The 22,790-nt window shown below is 40.0% G+C and overlaps 1 protein-coding gene across 3 annotated transcripts in view; it reads right to left on the reverse strand.

Annotated features, from left to right (window-relative positions):
* The window catches only part of LYPD6B (LY6/PLAUR domain containing 6B), a 137,789-nt gene that overhangs the window by 85,992 nt on the left and 29,007 nt on the right, over positions 1 to 22,790 (reverse strand). For all 3 annotated transcript variants that reach the window (XM_012457090.3, XM_064382207.1, XM_012457089.2), the window contains exon 3: positions 5,169 to 5,239. The gene's annotated coding sequence lies outside the window, so the exon portion shown is untranslated. The remainder of the gene's footprint in view (positions 1 to 5,168; positions 5,240 to 22,790) is intronic.

Here is a 22,790-nt window from a genome sequence, read left to right on the forward strand (position 1 = left end):
GCCCCTATGACGTGTCAGCCACCATGCAAACTGCTGGTAATTTTAAGCTCAAGGACACAGTGTTAGCCCTCTAGAATGTCATAGAAAGATACTGTCTCACTCTGTTGCCCAGGCTGGAGTGCAGTGGCATGATCTCGGTTTGCTGCAGCCTCCACCTCCTGGGTTCAAGTGATTCTTCTGCCTCAACCTCCAGAGTAGCTGAGATTACAGGCGACTGCCACCACCCCTGGCTAATCTTTGTATTTTAGTAGAGACAGGGTTTCACCATGTTGGCCAGGCTGGTCTTGAACTCCTGACCTCAGGTGATCCACTCACCTTGGGCTCTCAAAGTGCTGGAATAACAAGTGTGAGCCACTGTGCCCAGTCAAAAATATACATTTCTTTATTCATACATACCCATATTTAAATATACACACAAAGTTCACTAAACAATATCCTTTTAACCTAAAGGAATTCTCAAAACTTACAAAAAAATAGTTTACAATTGACATTACAAAGGGACCCTGGGGAAATCAGTCATAACTACAAGTAATTTTTTTTTTTTTTTTTTTTGAGACAGAGCCTTGCTCTCTCATCCAGGCTGGATGGCAGTGGCACAATCTTGACTCACTACAATCTCTGCCTCCCAGGTTCAAGCAATTCTCATGTCTCAGCCTCCCAGGTAGCTGGGATTACAGGTGTGCGCCACCATGCCTGGCTAATTTTTGTATTTTTAGTAGAGACGGGGTTTCACCACATTGGCCGGGCTGGTCTTGAACTCCTGACCTCAAGTGATCTGCCTACCTCAGCCTCCCAAAGTGCTGGGATTACAGGCGTGAGCCACTGCACCTGGCCCTACAAGTAATCTTCAAAGAGTTGATGGTGGCTGTAAATATCTTCCATGATTCTAAAATAACTTTGTTTTAAAAATATTTTATGAATATAGCATATTCTTAACCTTGCATGCCTCACTATTCTTCACTCCAGCACAACAATTCCAAAGACCTTGATCAAGTAGCCCTGGGCTGGTAGACAGTGATTGACAACCCAGATTGACTACATGGTCTCAGGATGGATCCTGGCTTGCTTCCAGATTTGACTAATGCAAAGCTCTTGCATTCCTTTGCCTCCTCCTATACCAACTTTTCCCTGTGCCACATCATATACTGTGAGAGAATGGGGTTGTTGGCATAACTTCAAGTTATATCATTGATTCAAATCTATCCCCAAGCAAACCTACTTTTATTTCAGATGAATACTCTCTAGTGATCTGAATTGCAGGGGCAGTAAAACAACTCTACATTTATGTAAGCATTCCCATCCCCCAAGGAATAGTTTTCCAGGCCTATAGATACATTAGAAGCAATAAAGAGTTTGGTAAGCTAGAGTCTTTTTTGCGGACTTCTAAAAAATCAGAATTCCATGTAATTGAGATATGATGAATTTGGAGTTTAACAACAAAAACAACAAGAACTACTTTAATAAAGTACAATCTAGGCATAATTTTCATTTAATAGTGGCCACCTCATAAAACTATGGTTAAAATGAGAATAGCCAACTTACAAATCAGAAGCAGCCAAGGTAATAAGATGTGACTGCAGAGAAGAGCCGCAGGGAGAAGCTGACTCCATCCCACTGAGCCCTCTGCCCGATCCTTCTCCAGCTCAAGTACACAGGGCTCCTCTCCTTTCTTCAGGTGTCTGCTCAACGTCCTCTTCTCGGAAACACACTTCACAAAATAATACCCCCAGCATTCCCCACCCCGCTTCCCTGCTGGCTTGCTTTGCTTACTCTTCCTTCTTCCTCACCTTCCTTCCTTCATTTATTTGTTTTTGTATAGCACTTGCCACCTTGAGAAACATATTGCTTGTTGGTCTTTCCTCTCCCCTCAATATAACATATCCCCAGAGAACAGGAACTGTGATTTGTTCACTACCATACCTACAGCATCTGGCACCAAGTAGGCATTCAATAAATACCCGCTAAATGGATTTTCTTTATTTCACTCTTGTAGGTCACATACATTCTCCCTGTGCAGCTCCATACTGACACCAAAGCACAATGAAGGTAGAAAGAACATTCTCTGACCTCCTCTTCTCCTTGATTCTAGCAAAGAAAAGGACTCTACAAAAAGTCAATGTCAACTGAAGCAAGTGCCCCAAGAAGTTCTGCTAATCCTGCAGTAATACATCTAGGACTATACCTTACAGACCAACATGTGAATGTATTTCAACTTAGTGGTTCTGATACTCTTGAGGCGCCCACTCTGCATGGTTCCCAGAAATATTCTCTAAGAGTATCCCAAAGGGAGGAGAAATCAATAGCAATGCCTAGTTATGATTTTGAAGTGAAACAGATTTACTCTGGCTTTACTGACTCCCTTTCCAGCACCTAAAGTCAAAGGGCAGAAAGGAGGAAAGGTACTAAGACCCAGTGATTATCAATAAAATGATATGAATGAATATATTGTTAGTACCTTTCCTGGGTCTTAGTACCTCATTAAACTGACCACAGAGCCCCAGTTTCCCAAGGTTACTTTGCAGTTCAGAATCTCTGTAGCCAAAGACATTCACTATCCTGAATAAGAGTCTATGGGACCCTTTAAATCTTAAGTCTAGCTCAAGAGAAAGCAACCCAGATGTACATAGAAATGAGAGGCTGTGGGCCACTTAATTCACTGGAGATCTAGAACCTAGTAAAAAGAAAACTCTGAAATATAATTAAATAAGCAGTACAGTTCCTGATCCACAATTGTTCTTGGTCTGTTACTACAATGGAATGCACCATAGAAAAAAATTTTAAATAAATAATGGCATCAGTCCCCAGAAGCTGAGGGCTTTGGGCAGACTTTGAGACATTCTAAGTCTAAGTATTCTGTTTTGGTGCTTGCTACCAAAGTGTCCTACTAAACTGCCTGCCAAGCGGGAATGAAGCAGAGCCCTAGCAATTCATTCAACAAGCTACCACAAACGGAAGGCTAATTTAATGGTGCAGGGCCAAGCGCAGTTAACAAACTGCACATCTGTAAGATGGAAATACGCTGTCCCCAGTCTTTAGCAGTAACTCTCCTTGCTAAGTAGCTCTAAAAGTGCTTCAAAGCCTTTCTCCTTTTTGGTGTGTAGCTGCCAATGAGTTCATTTCATTTCCATCTGTGGAAAAGGAGAGGGAGGCAAAATGTGGGGCTTTGGTCCTGCACCCACTCGAGCTGCCAGGGATTGAGAAATCAAGCTGCCTCTAACCCCTTGCCTGGAGAAAGGACTGAAGCAATCATGTTCCACTTGTCGTTAACCTAGGTACCTTTCTATGTCCCTTTCCTTTTGCCCAACCCGAAACCAAATCATGGTACATGAAAGGTGAGTCCAAGCAGGCACGTAAAAAATATTTGCTAAATGGATTTTCTTCGTTTCACTCTTTTAGCTCAAATACATTCTCCCTGTGCTTCTCTATACTGACACCAAAGCACAATGAAGGTAGAAAGAACATTCTCTGACCTCCTCTTCTCCTTGATTCTAGCAAAGAAAAGGACTCTACAAAAAGTCAATGTCAACTGAAGCAAGTGCCCCAAGAAGTTCTGCTAATCCTGCAGTAATACATCTAGGACTATACCTTACAGACCAACGTGTGAATGTATTTCTACTTAGTGGTTCTGATACTCTTGAGACGCCCACTCTGCATGGTTCCCAGAAATATTCTCTAAGAGTATCCCAAAGGGAGGAGAAATCAATAGCAATGCCTAGTTATGATTTTGAAGTGAAACAGATTTACTGTGGCTTCACTGACTCCCTTTCCAGCACCTAAAGTCAAAGGGCAGAAAGGAAGGAAAATTTGTCCCAGGCTCCCTGCATTCCATCTGAAATGCTGCTTCTGTTTCCTGCACACAGGGAATCTGGCATAGCCCTGGAAAATTTACATTTTCAAAACCCCCAAAAGCTAAACTTCATGCTAGGCCCAGCTCTTCTTTAAGCATTCAATGAAATAAATTCTGTCTGCCCCATTTCATTTGATGATATGCAACCAGCCCTGACTTGCCTATGATTGTTTAAAAAAAAAAAAAGTGAGCATGACAGTATAAAAAGGACCCAGGATGCATGGCTTTGCTCAGCCCTATACCGAGTGGCTTTGGCACATCTCCTCCCCTCTCCCAGTCTCACTTTCTCCATAAAAAATAAGCGCAAATAACACGACTAAAATGATCACCTGAGAGTGCTGTCTAAGATTCTGTGGTTCTGTGGATTTTCCTGAGATGCTTTTCTCTTTGAAAGAAGTATTTTCATCATCAATTCTTTCTAGCCTCTCATTCTGTTTTAACTCCCAAAGACTTTGCTGGTGAGATGTCCTTTGCTTTATGTTGGGAAATTTTCACTATGACTCTTCAAATCAGTCACACAGGAGACTGACTTAAGATCCAGAAAAGGGATCTGACAACTTTCTCATCCTTTGATCATTAAAGTTAGGGAGGAGAGAAGTGGTGCTGACTAGCCACACAGGCCCACTATATACTTGCTTTTGGGATTCTGAAGACGGTCCCTTTCTAACTCTGGGCTTACAAATAAATTATTGTGCAGGAAGTTTGCAGCTCTAAAGTAATTAGTGGTCTATATCACCTTCCCAAGACATTTCTCTCCTCTTTCCCTCCTCTCTTTCTTTCTCATACTTGCTCACTCTTTCTTTCTTTTCTTTTTTCCTTCCCTCCTCCTTATCCCTTGTCTTTTTACTCAGTCCTGCCAGTACAACGAAGGAGGTTATTTAGGCCTATTGGTGATCCATAGGAAAATAAAATCAAAGAAAAATTGCTGCTTCTCTTCAGTGAACAGAACCACAAAATTAGGGCTCAAAGCCATCTGAAGCACTTTCACGTTGATGGCATTAAGAAACCTATAACGTAAAAGCATACAAGATGAAATGAATCCACAATCGCAAATTGAGATCAGCAGCTACCTCTATGCCAAAACATTCTGAGACACAGCTTTGTGTCAAAAGTTATTTCATAAAAAGTCAATATGATTAGAGGAAGATACTGAAACCACATTATTTAACCAATGAACAAGCAGCATAATCCCTGAGATTAATGAAACTCCAGATCACAAATGCTTAATATATTTTTGCTAAGCATGAGCAGCTCATGTGGTGAAGATTTATAGTTAAATAAAAATATCTTCTCTACATCCACTTGTGAACATAATACTCACAACATCCATGTGATTAACAAGAGCAGCCTAGTCCAGGAGGGTTGCCAACGGCCTGCAGAAGTGTGGCATATCTAAACAAATGAACATGAAAAGGTATCATTAAGACTGATATTGTAGACATTTGGGATAAAGAGATTTTAAGTAAGTAGGGGGTTTTAGTCTGGGGACACATTGTAAAGAGGTCCTTATGCTTAATAACCTTTCATAACCACAAACCAGGTACAAGAAAGACAGATTTTGTACAGTGTCCTCTTGTGCTTGGGTAGAAAGATTTGGCAGGACATAGATGGAGCTGATAACACATTTTTAGTGTCTGCAGGAATTAGGAAGGTGAAAGCAGTCAATACTCCTTCCCTCAGTCACAGAAAGTCACTTAATCCAGCTCCATTATTAGTTAGTGGGCTAGGCCTAATACCCTCTTTTAGATGCAGAAGTTTTTGGTTATGAACATGCATCTTGAACTTTACCTCCAGGTATAAAACAGAACTTGTCAGGTACCTAAGAGAAATAACTAACTTTTGTCCCTCCTGGATTAATTGCTCCATGGATACATGCCTAAATAAAGACTCATTATGATATGGCTACAGGAACCAAGCCAAACCACTCTGTCCTCTTCTCCTCTGCTTCAAAAGGCATTTAAAGGGTTTTTTCCCCTAGAATAATAAAAATGTCACACATCTGGAAATTTGCCATATTGAGAGTGAAGGCTAGGGGAAAGATCAGTAGATTGGCACAAACTATCGTCAGCAACAGCCTCCTGGGGGAACAAAGCTTCCTCTGTGTCCTGATCAATAAAAGGCTCAGAAAGCCACAGACTTAAGAACTGGAGGGAAAAAAAGCTGTCATTTGGAGTTCTGGTCCACTTGGCCTCTTAGGGACCTACAGGAAAGAGGGGCATGAGCCCACTTAATTGGAGCACAAAGCCTGCAGTACCCAGGCTCCTGGACCAAAGGTGAGGACCTGGGATGAAGTGGAAGCAGACGTCCAGGCACCTGTGTGTATACTTCCTCCTTCTTCATTCCCAGATACCACGGCCCTGCTGGTAGGTCCCAGGCTGACTTCCATTCAACAGCCAATACTTACAGAGCTTCTACCTTGCACCAGGCAATGAATTAGAATGAACAATACAAAGATGAATTACACAGGCTCTCTGCTCTGCCTACAAAGCCCCATCAAGAAGGCCGCATAAAGTCCATCATCAGTCTCACTTACCTCATCATAGCACCAGCAGCTGGGGATGCTGCATTACATACATACACCACAGGAAAAGCTTTACAACTCTAAACAGCACTTAGAACTCCTCATTACCTCCTCAAAGGAGACACCTGGCTATTACACAACTGTGGCTGCCTTCCGTTGACTTAAAGATTATCTCCAGTTATAAACCAAGAGGAGGAAACCCATGATGCTTATTAGTCACTTGTACTTCAGCAGGAAGAAGGTCACTGCATCCTTCCCAAAAAAGAGATTTTCAGATAGAGAGTTTAAGGAGAAGTTCCCTAAAGAAGTATGGATTAGGACACATATCCAGAGGGTAGCCCAAGCCTGGCCCTTGTCTGAAGTGTTTTAGGCCACATTCTCAAGAAACATCCTGCTTCCTATATTTTGTAAATTCCCCAGCTTGTTGAAATCATTTATATCCTAAGTAATTTCACCCGCTATAGCTCTTACATTTATTCGTTTGCATTAGCATCTTAAAAGTCTATAGGAGATGGCTTTCTCAAGAACTGTCCTAAACATATAAATTTTGGTTATTCTTACCTTGCATGTCCCTGGCAGATAACCAGCAGAGGACCGTTTTGTGTTTAAACAATGTGCTGTACATGCTGAGTTTTAGGAAGCATGCAATCAACTCCCCAAATCTCACGTGCCCTTTGCTATTCACCCACTCAACATTACATTTCAACCAGTCACAGATTACTCATCATTTTTCATCAGAAAAAAAGAAGAGGTTCTCCAGGTAAATTCGCCTTTTCCCTCATTTGTGAAGTTAGGGCAGACGGCCTACGTAATTCTCATCAGATTTTCTTATGGTTATAACCAAGAGGATCAGAGCACTGGGCAAGATTTGTAAAAAACAGAGCAGTCTCTTAAAAGCAAAGAAAAAGCAGGTGATGACATTCTTTCCTGCCATTCCTTGTGCACCTGAGCAATGAACGACATATAACCTTCTACAATGCATCCTGTTGCTATTTTCTTGATATAAAGGCTCTGTCATTTCCCTAAGACATTTTGACTTGTTTTGTAAGGTTATTTTTTGAGAGATAAAATTTAGGAAATGTTCACATTGAAAGACCCTCTTACCACTATTCATTGGGAAATGCTTAGCGCCTCACACATTTCTTTCAATAGTCTCTATCCAGTGAGACAAAAACACTAAAGACTGTCTTGATTAACACCAAATAAAACCCACTTCTATCTCCACTTTCCATCCTTGTGAGACTCTCCCATGTAATTACAGTAACTGCTCAACAGTAATGTGGAAAAGATGCAGTGCCAATGATTAGAACCAGGACAAGAAAGCATTTTTCAGAAAGTATCCCTAAAGTCCATGATTTGGATCTATAATTTGAACCAAATAACTACTCTGCTAATTAAAGACTGACCTGTCAGGAGATTGAAAATGCTATTTGATGGAACATCCCTAAATGCCATACCCAGATCTCTATCAAACCATCTAGAAAATGCGATTCAATTCCAGGAAAGCTTATTACATGCTAGATGTGACTAGGTACAAAAATAAATATTAGACTCAAGCTTGATTTTCAAGAAGCAAATGATGGCAACATCATATCCAAGAAAAAAGAACAAAAAGATTTTAGAAGCAATAGGTTATGTTTTTTTCTTTTAAGAAATCTTGTAAATGATGTATGTTAGCTGAAAAACATATCTTTTAAAGGAGTTGAATATCCAAATGTTGGGTCCCATCTGTTTCTTTTAAAAAAAAAAATCATCATTTACCTATGCAGTACTATATTTTGAAGATATACCTCTGGCCAATGACCTTAGGGTGATCGGTCCAAAAAAAAAAGATCATTAGGTAGAATGCGAAAGGGTGCTGGGTATTACAGCACCATTGTACACCTGTAACCCCAAGAGTAGAGTAGTCCCAGGTCTCATTTTACACTTAAGCCCAAGTTAGCTGTAACTGAAAGGAGACAAGGAACTGGGGGCATTCTCTACAGAGATCCATTTTTCTGCTCATAGCACATATTCTGCAAGATCTTCTTGCTACAATATAACAAGATCCTGGGTAAATACAACAGCCTTACAATGTATTTATTACCACCAAAAATTTAAAGAAAATATCCCAAGAAAGTACATAGATACACATACATACATACATATATACAAGGAGGAAGGGAAGGAAGGAAAAAAGAAAGGAAATATAAAATCAAAATAGTAAGTGGCAAGCACATACACAAGTCAGGGTTGCCCTGGGAGCAGGTTCTAGAGCAGAGCTCTAGAACCAGAGACTGAGCACCAGGGCCCTCGCATGGTGGAGCAGCTGAACCTGAGACTTGTGTCATAAGTCAAGATCCTTAAAGACTGCTAAAGCAGTCCCAGGTCAGTCCTGATCCCAAGCTCCGGGACACAAGAAATACAAATCTTCTCTGAAGGAAAGCTCTCAGTTTGAGCCCTCGATATTGTTGTAAATTAAATTGTATCAAATATAAGCTCACACAAAAATTTTCTCAAAACACAACAAAACAATGTGAGAGTTGGCATAAATGATAACAGAATTACACCCTCGATTACCAAATATCTAATATTCTTAGACATAGAATACTACTACATGTAAAATATTTCAAATAATAAAATATGAACTATCAAAATGAAAAAACAAAAAGAGACTTTAAGAAAATGACCAGCAAGATTTACAAACTAGCCAAAGAGAATTACAAAACAACAGCAGTATAAAATCATTAAAACTGAAAACTCAATGGACAGATTAATCCACAGATTTATATAGCTGAATAGAGAATTACTGACCTGACAAGACTTATGAAAAAAAATGATCAGAATGCAGTATAGAGAGAAAGATAAAGAGATGGAAATTATTCAAAGGCTATTAAGAGGCATGAAACACAGAAGAAGAAGGTTGAACACAAGTCAAATGGACATCCTAGAAGGAGAGAATAGAGAATGGAGGAGAGGCAATTTTGAGACATAATGGCCAGAGTTTTTCTAGAACTAATGAAAGACACCAATCAAAAGATGCAGAAACACACTATATCCCAAGCAGAAGAAACTAACAGTACAGTTGACCCTAGAACGACACAGGTTTGAACTGCATGGGTGCACTTATTCATGAACTTTATTCTGCCTCTGCCGCCCTTGAGATGCAAGACCGACCCTTCCTCTTTCTTCTCCTCAGCCGACTCAATGTAAAGATGACAGGGATGAGGACCTTTATCCACATATTCCACTAAATCAATGGTAAATAGACTTTCTCTTCCTTATGATTTTCGTAATAGCATTTTCTTTTCTCAGGCTTACTCTATTCTAAGAATACAGCATATAATACATAGAGCATACAAAATAAGTGTGAATTGACTATTTTATTAGTAAGGCTTCTGGCCAATAGTAGGCTATTAGTAGTTAAGTTTTGGGGGAGTCAGAAATTATATATGGATTTTTGACCATGCAGAGGGGTCAGCACCACTAACCCCTGCATTGTCCAAGAGTCAACTATATTCCACATTTAGATACATTGAAATGATACTACAGAATACCAAAAGCAACCACAGTATTGTGAAGGCAGCCAGAAAAAGAGATCAGCAGTAGACTGGCAGCTAATTTCTCAACAGCCATAACTGCAGTCAGATGATAGATAGCAGTTATCTTCTTTTCATTTTCACTTGCATTTCTTTAATTATGAAGAGTTTGAGCAACTCTTCACAAGTTCGAGGGTCAGTTATACTGATTTACCTGTAAACTGATGTAGTTATCTTCAAAGTGGTAGGAGAAAATCTAAGTCTTAACTAGAACACCCAATGAAGAAATGTTTTAAGGATGAGAAATAAATATATTTTCTTATAAACACGGAGTTTACTATCAACAAAACTTCACAGGAATTTCTAAAGACCATACTTTAGGAAGGAGAAGATAAGCCCAGAAGGAATGTCAAAGAGCAGAAAAGTTCATATACAGATAGGTAATTTTAAATGAGTATTTTTAAATTGTGCCTGCAAAACAAAACTAATATTTACATTGTGGTGGCAAAAGAAGTCATAACTAAAATATCAGGCAACAATATCATATAATTCAAGAGAGAGAGTGATTGGAGTTAAAGTACTCCAAGATGCAGAGTTGTTTGGAAATGGCGTTAGGATACCAACTTTATTCACAGTGGGAGAAAATGGTATCATGACCCTAATTCACCAAGACCTCGCACCAGGACTTCCTCACCACTTTCCCTCCAAGCCTAATCTATCCCAGCCAAGCCTGCCTTCCGCAGTTGTGGTCGGGGAGAGATTGATTTGTTTCTTGACAGAATTAAATTCTCCGGAGGAGGAATCCCATGGCCCCTGGAGGCAGGGTGGCTTCTCTGGGTACATGAAGGACTCAGAGCAAAAAAAAAAAAAGCCTCCAGGGGGAGGAAATTGTGTTTTGGCAGCTTAACTTTCAGCTGTGTCTAGAGAGTAATCTTCTTATCATAACTTGCAGGCCAGGTGTGGCTTTGTTTGTCAAGGGGTTTTGTCGGGGCTAGGCGGTATTTGACTTTGGCAAACAGGCTTGGAGATTAGTGATTTGTGAAGTTACAGCACTGACTGGTAGGTAGGATGTGTTTGAGTTCCTAGGTTTTACCAATCTAGAGGTTTGGGGTGGTGGAAATGAGGCAACAGGAGAAGTTTCTGTTTGAGAGAACCCAATTTCCTCCTGGAATTTTTCTGCTAGATGAAGTCTGACCACATCGACCCACACCAACTTTCTTCTTAGAAAATAATAAATCACAGAAAGACCATCCTTCAAAGGCTTCTTTGTAACCTAGTTGCTGAGCCTGGGTCTACCTGAGTGTTGGGCTCTAGGAAAATGACCCACAGAAGCGTCTTGTGGCCATTTCTTCATCACGTTCCCTGACAACTTGGACAGTGGGCTTGGTACAGGGAGGGGGAGGTGGGAAAAGAGTTGGGGCTGAACAACATTGCAATTGGAACTCTAACTTGTGGAATTCGGGCTCCTTTTTACATAATCCTAAAGCAAGCAAGGAGAAAGGTCAGTTGGCCAGGGAGAAACTGTGTAACACATTTAAGTGCCAGTTCTAAATTATTTATGCAAATAGTTGCATGGGCTCTATTTCCAACAAACTCCATTAAAGGAATTAGTGAGCAGTGGCAATAACGGTTAATAGCTGCGCAGCTAACACAACTTCAGAACTGTTAGAAGTGATGCTACTCTCGTGGGTTGCTAAGGACAACCCTAGTTGACAATGCTGAGCTACTCCAGCATGCACACCTGTTCATGGTATCATGTGATGCCTACTTAATATCATGGGTTTTAGAACCCCTGCCAAAAAAACAGACCATGCACTTACCACCAAATACACCATTACCTGGGTTTCCCACATGCACATAATTGTCCTGAGCATGGATAACAATTATCTAATATATGCAAAGAGAAGACGATGTTCTCTGCCCAGTGGAAAAACTATCATTGATAATTACAAGGTAGTTGGTCTCGGCCCCAGAAAGGACTATATATTGGCATCTCTCAAGAAGTGTTGTATTCGTAAGCCATATTCTTGGAGGGGTAGTGCAGTGAGGAATTATAAGGACAAGATTAATTCCATTTGTTTATTTTCAGCAAATGGAATCAGTACTTCAGAAAATTAGTGAGTAAATATTTGTGAGAGTTTATTATGCTGCTTGGTTATGGTAGAAATAGGAAGAATGGCCCCTGGATTCCACAGGAGTTTGGTCCTTAACTAGAAAAGCATAGAGCAAAGGAGGCTGTGGGGTCTTCTTGGATAACGTCAGGTGAGTATTACATTTCCTAAATGTGTGCCACTAAATCATCCAAACCTTCATGAATTCTTGGGGTGAAGAATCAAGGTCTTTTACAGCGTTTTAAGATAGTTATTTTACAGCATTTTACGACAGTTCTTCTCTTCCTCCCTCCCTTCTCTTTTCTTTCCTTTTCTCACAAAGAGGACACAAAGGCCAACATTACCAGTTTGGTGCCCTTTCCTCCACATAGTAATTGTCCAACTATAGTTATGTACAGATCTTTTTTTAAAGCAAAATCTTCCCTTGAATTTCCATAATGTTAACTCTAATTATCATTATTAGAATGTTACTTAGAAAACAACCAACATGAAACCAGGTCCAAAATCCTTAGACATACTACCCTTAATCTACCCAAACCACAGAACAGGCATAAAGAAATACAACCAAAACCATAAAGCCAATAGCATTCAAGTTAACAGCATGAATTTAACATGCTTCTGCTGAAACCACACTGCTGCCCAGATGAGATGTATGGTACTGATCACTGTGGTATAGATTCTCTGGAGCTCAGCAAGCATGATTCCATGTTCCACGTGATGACTGAATTCTCCTGCCACCTTCCCTTCTGGAACTACTAAGAAACCTTTCTTCACCAGCCTGTTGTGTGGGCATTTGGTCTTTGAATGTAAACAGGGCTTTGGGATCAAATTAAATCTACCCTGATCTTTTCTTAAGAACGCTCCACATTGAAAGTGGTCCTGCTTGCCACTAATTTGAACACAAACCTAATGTAGGTGCAGGTACTGAAACCATGTCACAGTACTCAGTTACAAGGCAGTCATCCGAATGATCCAGAATATGCCTATCTTAAATTTTTATTGCCATCCAAATAAAAGCAACATGTGAAAATCTGCATAGAGGATTCACAAATCCCCAAAGTCCATAAATGTTCAGAGGCCCTCAGCCCCCGAAGTGAGAAACCACCCTGTGGAATGCTGTCTGGTGACCATGTGGTTATACAGACAAGCTGCCGTAAGTGCACACTGAAATGAGAAACATGCTTCCATCAAAACTTGGGGGTGGGGTGGGGTTAGGAGCTGGAGCAGTGAAACTCTATTATAAAGAATAAAATCAGAGCTAACACAAGATGACTAGAAAGACAGCCACAGAGCGAGCACAGCACCCACAGACTTGTGACGCGATCTCAAGTGCTGAGCCCCCAGCTCTCCCATTGTGACCCAGTTTTCATAGTAAAATGGATGCAATATTTAAGGCCTTTCTGGAAGATTGCAGTCCAGAGGGGTGTGAAATATGAACCATGCTTGAGATTCCACTAAATGGGTCCCCCACGCTGCTATTGAAACAAACTTCCACCATTATGGTGGTAATCTCTTTGGGTCTGTTTGTTTCTCGTTTGGGGTTTTTCCATTTGCCCCTTTACCTCCACCAGCACTGGATCCATTACTGGCCCTGCTCTGTGTTCCAGGAGGGTGACTCCTGAAGGGAGCACTATCCAGGGTCCTGTGCCAGGTGAATTTTGGTTGGGTTCTGCCAATGGGAGGCACTAGCATGAGACTGGACGGGGAGGCTGAGGTGTTCCCTCCCACTTGCTGGGGGCTTCAGTGCAGTATCTCTAGTGAAAGCTTTGTCCTTCTACAGCCCCGGCCCCAGCAGGCCCTGCTTCTCCATGGCTGCAGCTCTAAGTGCTCATGGAACATTACTTCCTTCCACTGCCCCTTCAACCCAGGGCTGGCCATGAGCCCTCATTAAACACTATGTCCCTCTCTCATCCCTTCAGCCCAGAGCTGGACCTGACTTTCCACTGTTGGAGTCCCTTGTTTGCTCTTTAACCCTGAACGCACTTCTGTGAGTATAGCCCTTCATGACATCCTCTTCATTGGAAACAACGGGGTGAATTCTGTATTCTGCTAGGACTGTTACAATCATCAAATCTGGTCAGTCAAATTGGCACTGTGCAAACTCCTAAATGCAGATTCGAGTTTTGAAAAATAACCACATAAAAAATGTAGAAAAAGCACTCACCATCTCTCAGGGAAGCAAACCCATAAAGATAAACAACAAAAGTGAACCGGACCCTCCAAATCCACTCTTGAAAAAAATTAGCTTCAGAAAACAATACCTTAGGAAATTAAAAAGCTATCTTCATGAAGAAAACTAGTATAGTGTCATCTACAGCAGAGAAGGCAATTTTAGAAACAAACTATATGTCCTGGGAGGGAATTGTTAAATTATGACATATCAACTTAATGGACTATGACGCTACCTTGAATTATTATGAAGACTTTGCCAGGCGGGGTGGCTCACGCCTGTAATCCCAGCACTTTGGGAGGCTAAAGCAGGTGTATCACTTGAGGTTAGGAGTTTGAGAGTAGCCTGGCCAACATGGTGAAACCCTGTCTTTTCTAAAAATACAAACATTAGCTGGGTGTGGTGGCACACACCTGTAGTCCCAGGTACTTGGGGAGCTGAGGCAGGAGGATCACCTGATCTCGGGAGGTGGAGGTTGCAGTGAGCCGAGATTACGCCACTGCCCGCTCCAGCCTGAGTGACAGAGCAAAACCCTGTCTCAAAAAAAAAAAAAAAAGACTTTGTAGTATAGCAGCAAAAAATGTTTATATTAATAAGTAGAACAGATATTTGGACATGCATCAGAATTTTAAATTACATAAAAATATATATGCATGTCCCTAAAACTTAGATGACATTTCACAAAACTAAATCCTATGTTGGAGAACTCAAAATTCTAAGTACTATGCATGTCTTTTCTAAAATATCCTTAAGAATAAAACAAAGGGAATAAAACAAAGGACATAATCGAGACCTCATGGCTATAGCTCATGACAGCAGAGGTGCATTCTGGGAGCTCAGGGCCTCCCAAAACTATACCCTGCCTTCCAATCAATAAGCAGCCTTAAGCAGAACATTTAGCTTCAGTCTCCATTCCTTTTCTCTGCATAGGATGACTACTGACCCACTCACAATAATGTGAATTTAATAAAGCCTAACAGGACTGCAAAATATTTTTTGCTTTCATCCACATGCCTCACTATACCTACAGTCTATGTATGCTGACTCTAGCTGGGACCATTTAAAATGAAAGCATTTCCTTAGACAAGTTTTGTTGTGCAGTGCTTGTGATCTCTGTTTCAGACATTGCACACTTTCATTAGGAAGTGGTAGGATGAACATTACCATTTGGGGGCCTTCATTGGAGGTTTTAAAATATGTTTCATGCTCCTCCTTAAAGAGATCCTATCTAGCATAGTGATAACAGATTGATGACCATGACCTTCTTCATACTCTTCTAACTCCTTTTAAAATGAAATCAAAGCTCTTGCTGCTGGTGTCTACGGGCCCGGCGCCAAGGCAATATAATGAAGGCTACATATCATCCCTCACCCTCAAGACCGTCAACTGAGTTCATCATTAATGTGTTCACGCCACCAAGGTACACGTCAAAAGACGGGAAAATCCAAGAGAAATGTACTTTCCCCATTCCCAAGGCCTATTTTCTTTAAACAGTGGTTGTCAGAAAGACAATGTCTTCGTGTGGAAGACAAATATTATATCATAACAACATTACGACAAAATGCTTTTACAGACATAAAGCTTCCTATGCCTTAATTTTAGACTGATGGTTTGGTATCTTCCTAAACTGTACATTTTAGCAGAGTTTTTTAAACTAAAACATTTATTGGTCTAAAATACATATTAACTTGAAATATTGCTATTCCCATTTCATAGTCAAGTGATAATAATTTTCTTTAATTACACATTAACTCCAATGTATTACCTGGATAGGCAGTTATTGTTTTAACAGGGTCAAGATTAATCTGAATGAAAAGAAATAGAGGAATTATACATGGTTCTGAGCTAAATAATATTAATAACACTGCCACCTTAGAGTTATAAAGCACTTTTCAGTTTCAGAGTATTTTCGTATCTGGGATTACATTTCCTGAATTTTTTACCTTTGATAGATCCTTTCAGATAATACACAACTCTACTGCTTTTCAACTTTCTGATGCCCAAACATTGCGTTTGTGTGTTTATATCAATGGGATACAGTGAGAGGCAGTAGATTAACCACAGCCTTTAGAAACAGACAGACCTGGGTTCAAATCTCAGCCCAATCATTCACTACATGACCTTGAATAAATTATTCTGAGTATCAGTTTTTTCATAGTAAAATGGGGTCAGTGGAAGAGCTAAATAAGATATCACTTATGCAAAAGGTCTGGGACATATCTGGCACATAGCAAGACTCAAGAAATAAAGTGGCTGTTGCTGTTATTAGCAGTTATTTCTAATCTGTCTTAAACATTTTCTTGCCTCTCTCTGACTTGTTTTCTTCAAAATATTTGGATTCAGAGAGATATGGAGGAAGCAGAAAATCATGAATAATATTAGTCCCAAAAAGCATACCAGAAGGAACTATATCAGGACAATCTCAGGGTGTCCTCTGCCCTGAGGGCCTTACTTGAGCAAACAGTCTGCAAAAATTCATCCATTTTCTTTCTGCTTAACAGAGTGTAAAGTTAATAGTGCTTTGTGTAAATCCAGTATTTATCGATTGGCATTCCTGTGTTCTCAGTTTAAAAGTATATCTCAAACCCAAGAAAACATCTCAAAGAAAAAGTGTTCTTTGGTTACCGTGGGTAGCCAGCCTTGGTAGCGGTCCCCAGTGACTGCACCCCGGGTACTCACAGCTATGTAACCACCCCAGCGCCAGCACACACGCTGAAGCCCGAATGGTCTGTTACACAGCCAATAGAATTAGGTGGAAATAATGATGCATAATTTCTGAGGCTGTCATAAAAGACATTGGAGTTTCTACCTTGGTCTCTTGGATTACTTGCTCTGGGGAAAGACAGGCACTAGATCTTGAGGACACTCAAACATCTCTGTAAAGAGATCCACATGGAGAAGCACCAATTTGCTAACCCCAACTGCTAGCTTAGAAATAAATCCTCCAGCCTTTGGGTGACCACAGCCCTAGCCAACAGGTGATTACAACCTCATGAGAGACTCTAATCCAGAATTGCTCAGTGAAGCCACTTCTGAATTCCTGAATTCAGAGAAACCATGAAAGATAATAAATGATTATTGGTGCTTTATAACACTAAATTTTGGAGTACTTTGTTACATAGCAATTGATGATTATTACAATAACAAGGATAATTTGGCAAGATTAAATTGGAACAACTTAACCCTTCACCATATAGCTACATAACCCAAAGAACATGGACAAAAATGACAGATGAGCAACAAGGTCCTGCTGTACAAAGGAAAGTGGCTTTAATATACAGACCAGGCTCATATATTAAACATAACCCCCAAAATGCCACACTAATTCCAAAAGCCTTTAAAATAAGGAACGAGGCCAGGCATCATAAATCACACCTGTAATCCCAGCACTTTTGGAGGCCGAGGTGGGCTGATCACTTGAGGTCTAAAGTTTGAGATCAGCCTGGCTGACATGGCAAAACCCCATCTCTACTAAAAAAATATAAAAATTAGCGGGCCGGGCGCGGTGGCTCACACCTGTAATCCCAGCACTTTGGGAGGCCGAGGCGGGAGAATTGCCTGAACCCAGGAGGCGGAGGTTGCAGTGAGCCGAGATCGTGCCATTGCACTCCAGCCTGGGTAACAAGAGCGAAACTCCGTCTCAAAAAAAAAAAAAAAAAATTAGCCAGGTGTGGTGACACTTGCCTGTAGCCCCAGCTACTCAGGAGGCTGAGGCACTAGAATCCCTTGAACCTGGGAGGGAGGCAGAGATTTCAGTGAGCCAAGATCGGGCCACTTCACTCCTGCCTGAGTGACAGAGGGACAGAGGGAGACTCAAAGAGTCCCAAAAAAAAAAAAAAAAAGACATACATGATTATATAAAAATGTAAAACATCTATGAAAAACCATAAATATAGTAAATATGTAGTAAATATAAAAACTATAAAGTAAAAATCTAATAACAAATGAGGAAAATTATTAGCAATGTAGGATAGACTGAGGGTTACTAAAAGAAAATGTATAAATCAATAAAAAGAAATAACTCAATAGTAAAACAGCAGACATGACTGAGAGATCCAAGTAAACAAGAAGAGGCCCTAAGCCTGAGCTCTGGGGCACTAGAGTATTTAGATGTTAGGAAGAGGGAGACTCTGCAAAGGAGACCAAGCAGTGGCTACTAGGATAGAGGGGAAACTAGAAGCTTCTGATGTCCAGGAAGCCAAGGATCAAAGAGTTCTGAGAAAGAGAGAGTGATGAAAAGCTCCAAACCCTGTTTACGAGGTCAAGGAAGATGAGAACTAAACATTTACTAGATTTTGCCACATGAAATCGCTGGTAACAGCCACATCATCCAATTTCTCTTCCAATTGTCAATAAATGTTTGTTAAGTGCCTATTATACGTCAGACACAGTACTTCTTGAATTTAGCTCCCATCCTTTTATGCTGTAACTGCCAATATGCCATGACTACTAATATAGTTTGTTCCTTCAGGTTCCTTCCAGGACATGAGAGATTCTTGGGTCTGGGGGGTATGAGAAAAGAGTCAAGGTGGTCAGATTCAAATCTACTAGGTGTCAGAAAATGGCATAACAGCAAATTAGTAGTAAATAATATTAGCAGAAGGTTAGGAGATACCTCACTAATAATCACAATTAGCAACTTTAAGAACTCTTTATACTAAAGCATATAGTTAGGCTAGGTTCTGCTGCCATAACAAACAACCCCTCAATCTCAGTGATCTGACACAGTACAGTAGTTCTCCCCTATCTTTGTTGGAGACATTCCAAGACCTCCACTGGACGCCTCGAACTGCAGATAGTGCCAAACCCTACATATTCGATGTTTTGGCCTATACATACACACCTATGATAAAGTTTAATTTAGAAATTAGGCACAATAAAATATTTAAAACAATTAAATAGAACAAGTATAACAATATGCTATAATAAAAGTTATGTGAATATAGTCTCTCTCTCTCTCTCAAAATATCTGATCGTACTATTCTCATCCTTCTTGTGATGATGTGAGATGATAAAATGCCTATGTGATGAAATGGAATGAGGTAAATGACACAGGCATTGTGACGTAATGCTAGGCTACTATTAACTTGAACACAAGCACTGCAATACTGCCTCAGTAGGTCTGACAACCAAGATGCCTACGGGCAGGTAGCATATAAAGCATGGATACGCTGGACAAAGAAATGACTCATGTGACATTGAGAGATTTTGTCACACTACTCAGAACTGCCTAAAATTTAAAATTTATAAATTGTTTATTTCTGGGATTTTCCATTTAATATTGTCAGACTGAGGCTGACCACAGGTAATGGAAACCTTGGAAAGTGAAACCATGGCTAAGAGGAGACTGATATATTGGTCTATTTCTTGCTTCCTCAAAACCTACAGTGGGTGTAGTCATCTCTCCTAGATAAATACCTTTCATGTGTTGTCTTAGCTTCCAGATAGCTCTAAACTGTGAAACACTTCCAACTCTAAACATTTCCACAGTCACCACAGCAGAGGAAGAGAGTCCTAACAGGTATCATATAAGCAATTAAGTGATCTGGCTCAAAAGTGGCTCATGTTCAACCACAACTCAATGGCCAGCAAGAGTCACATGACCTGTCCAATTGCAAAAGAAGTCAGGAAGAGGAATCTTCTCATGAAGATAAACTAGATGTGGGTGAGCATTCTAAGTCTCTACTACAATCACAATTCTAGTTTTTCAAAGGATCTGACATCTAATCATCTATTTGACCACAAAGACATCCCAATAAGATAAAGAACTTCTTAGAATTTCCAGATGTGGAAACTGAAACATCAAAAGTTTAAACAACTTATCTAATTAATGGTAATATTTAATTTAAAGCACTATAGGCTGGGCATAGTGGCTCACACCTATAATCCCAGCACTTTGGGAGGCCAAGTGAGAGGATCACTTGAGGTCAGAAGTTCAAGACCAGCCTGGCCAACATAGTGAAACCAGGTCTCTACTAAAAATACAAAAATTAGCCAGGTGTGGTAGTGAGCACCTATAATCCCAGCTGCTTGGGAGGCTGAGGCAGGAGAATTAATTGAACACAGAAGCAGAGTTTGCAGTGAGCTGAGATCTTGCCACTGCACTCCAGCCTGGGCAACAGAGAGAGACTCCTAAAATAATAATAATAATAATAATAATTTAAATCACTATGTGAAGATTGCCTCCCACCTTTATGAGCTTTCTTTCCACAAGTCCATGTTAACATTAACTAGGGGAAAAATTAGGATCACTGATATCTGTAGTCATTTTGGTATATCTAAAATATATTACAGAATAGAATACTACATGATTCTCTGAGAACATTATACAAAAGAAGACTCTTTGAAATAGCTGGAATTAGTCCTTTCAAACATAGTCTTGGCAATGACCGGCTGACGTTAAAATTAAAGCCAAAAAGGCTTAGCATGGAAGAACGCTTGGGTTTTCCTAAGAACACTTGAACCTCCTGTCTCTGCATCTATCACTAAAGATTAGCCCCTAGAACAGTAGTGTGTGAACCACCTTCATGTTAGAAATGAACTTTAAATTTCAACATTCCCTACAGTTTTAATTTGGAGGCTGCTGACAGCCCAGCTCTAATGGAAACCAGTCTTTATGACTTCTGTGTTAAGCCTTAAGGTACAATTTCCTTCTCTCAGACATGGGGGGTCTTGATATGGTTTTAGGACAGCAGGGAAGAATTGCACTGGGGTTTCCTTTATCATGAGTGATTTAATTCAGCAGCACAAAATGCTAACACTTTTCTAAAAGAAATGTATATCCTGAATTCCTAGATCAAAATGAAGTATCACTTGGCATTGAGATAAAAGCATTGCTTATAATGATAAGACTTTTCTCCAAAGGTTGTGTTCTTAGAAAAAGAGTTGGAAGAGTGATTAGCTATAAGCTGTTATTTTTTTTTCAATCCTTAAATTCCATACCTTAATCCTTATTTTAGAGGCAGGTATGTGAATAAAGTACTAAACAAGAGCCTTAACTGGTATCAGGTCAAGCCCTTGAAGTTCTATCCACAGCTTCCCTTCCCTTTGCTTTATTGAGCTTTCAAGCGGAAAGAGGAAGAAACTCAATGTCCAATGACAAGATAAATGGCACATACCCAAATCTAACAGTTGTCAACCACCTACTATTCTGCCTTAGAAACAGATAAGCGTTTTCAGTCCCAAACTCTACACCTTCTTGTATATACCTTACAAGGCACTTTATGTAGTGAAGATAATTTCATCTCCTAAAAAGTAAGCATGGCGCTCACTCCAGGAAGCCAACTGAACTCAGTTTTTCTGGTAGTCAGAAAAAGCCCTATCCAGAGAGTGTGGAGAAGGTACCAGATGAGTGTTCCAATGGAAACAGCATGAAATCTGGGTTTTACTCCTAGATCAATCAATTACCAGCAATTTCTATATTTGTTCTTTGAAACCCACTAGTGAGACTCAAATAGAATTGCATATACACATGAAAGCACTTTACATTTGAATAGTGCCTTACAGATTGCAACATATTTCACTTAGTATTATTATCCCTGGTCTATACGGAGAGCCCGCCCTTATACTGGACAGTTAGCCAGGACAGAAAGCTTTGTAGTAGAGTCTCTTCCCATCCCAAATGCTATTTATCTTTCTTTTACATCTAAAAGTTGACCTTGATATCCTTTAATCTCATTGGCCCTCCATCCTACTCCCCACCATAACACACAAATCTTTGAGCAAAACCATCCAAGAGCATTATTGTGTCCTGTGAAAATTTTTAAGGGTTCCACATCCCTTAGGTAGGGGGATCATATACTTCAACACCCGAACTAGGACACTTCTGAAAGTGAAAGGGAACTCTATGCGTAATGACACAAGACAATAGAGAAACTAAGACTATCTTTACAAGCCAACCTCCTTATAAATCTTTAGGTCTTTGCTGAGGTACAACTTAGGGAGCAGATAAAACCTTAAAGGAGATTTATAAATAAAATCACATTTTCATTAATTTATTTTTTTGATGTGTTCCATTTTCTCCACCTGATTTTTCTGATGGTGGGTATCATGTAAACTTTCATTCCTCTCCTACTATACCTTCTAACTGCCTTCTCCTGTTCAACAAGTCAGTAAATGGGGCAGAACAAATACATATCACCTGGTGTTTCTATTTAAAAGAACTCTTTGTTTATTTTGGCTTGCTGGTTGTATAAACATAGATACTATACTGAATGGAAAATAACCGTCAGTTATATTCCCATCACCTAGAACCAAACACTGCTAACATTTCAGCAACAGTTGTTCCCGCTTGTTTACAGTAATTAATTACACTAGTAATATATGAATATTTTTGTCCTTTATAAAACATTGGAAAATATAGAAAGTTTGAAGAAATAATAATATAATGGCCCAAGAACCTATTAATTTCCAGGCACTTAACATTAAGTCATTCCATTTAAACCTCGTACTAACCATTAATGGCGGTAGTATTTTTATATACCTATTACAAAAAAGGAAACCAAGGGTAAGAGAAATTAAGTGATATGTACGGGAGACAGATTTTAGTCCCAAGTACTTCCAGATTCAAAAGCTCATTCTATTTCTATCATACAATATTATTTTTAAGGCTTTATGCATTTCA

This window comes from Aotus nancymaae, unplaced genomic scaffold (assembly GCF_030222135.1).
Source record: "Aotus nancymaae isolate 86718 unplaced genomic scaffold, 86718_ANA_hifiasm-v0.15.2.pri h1tg000029l, whole genome shotgun sequence".
NCBI lineage: Eukaryota > Metazoa > Chordata > Mammalia > Primates > Aotidae > Aotus > Aotus nancymaae.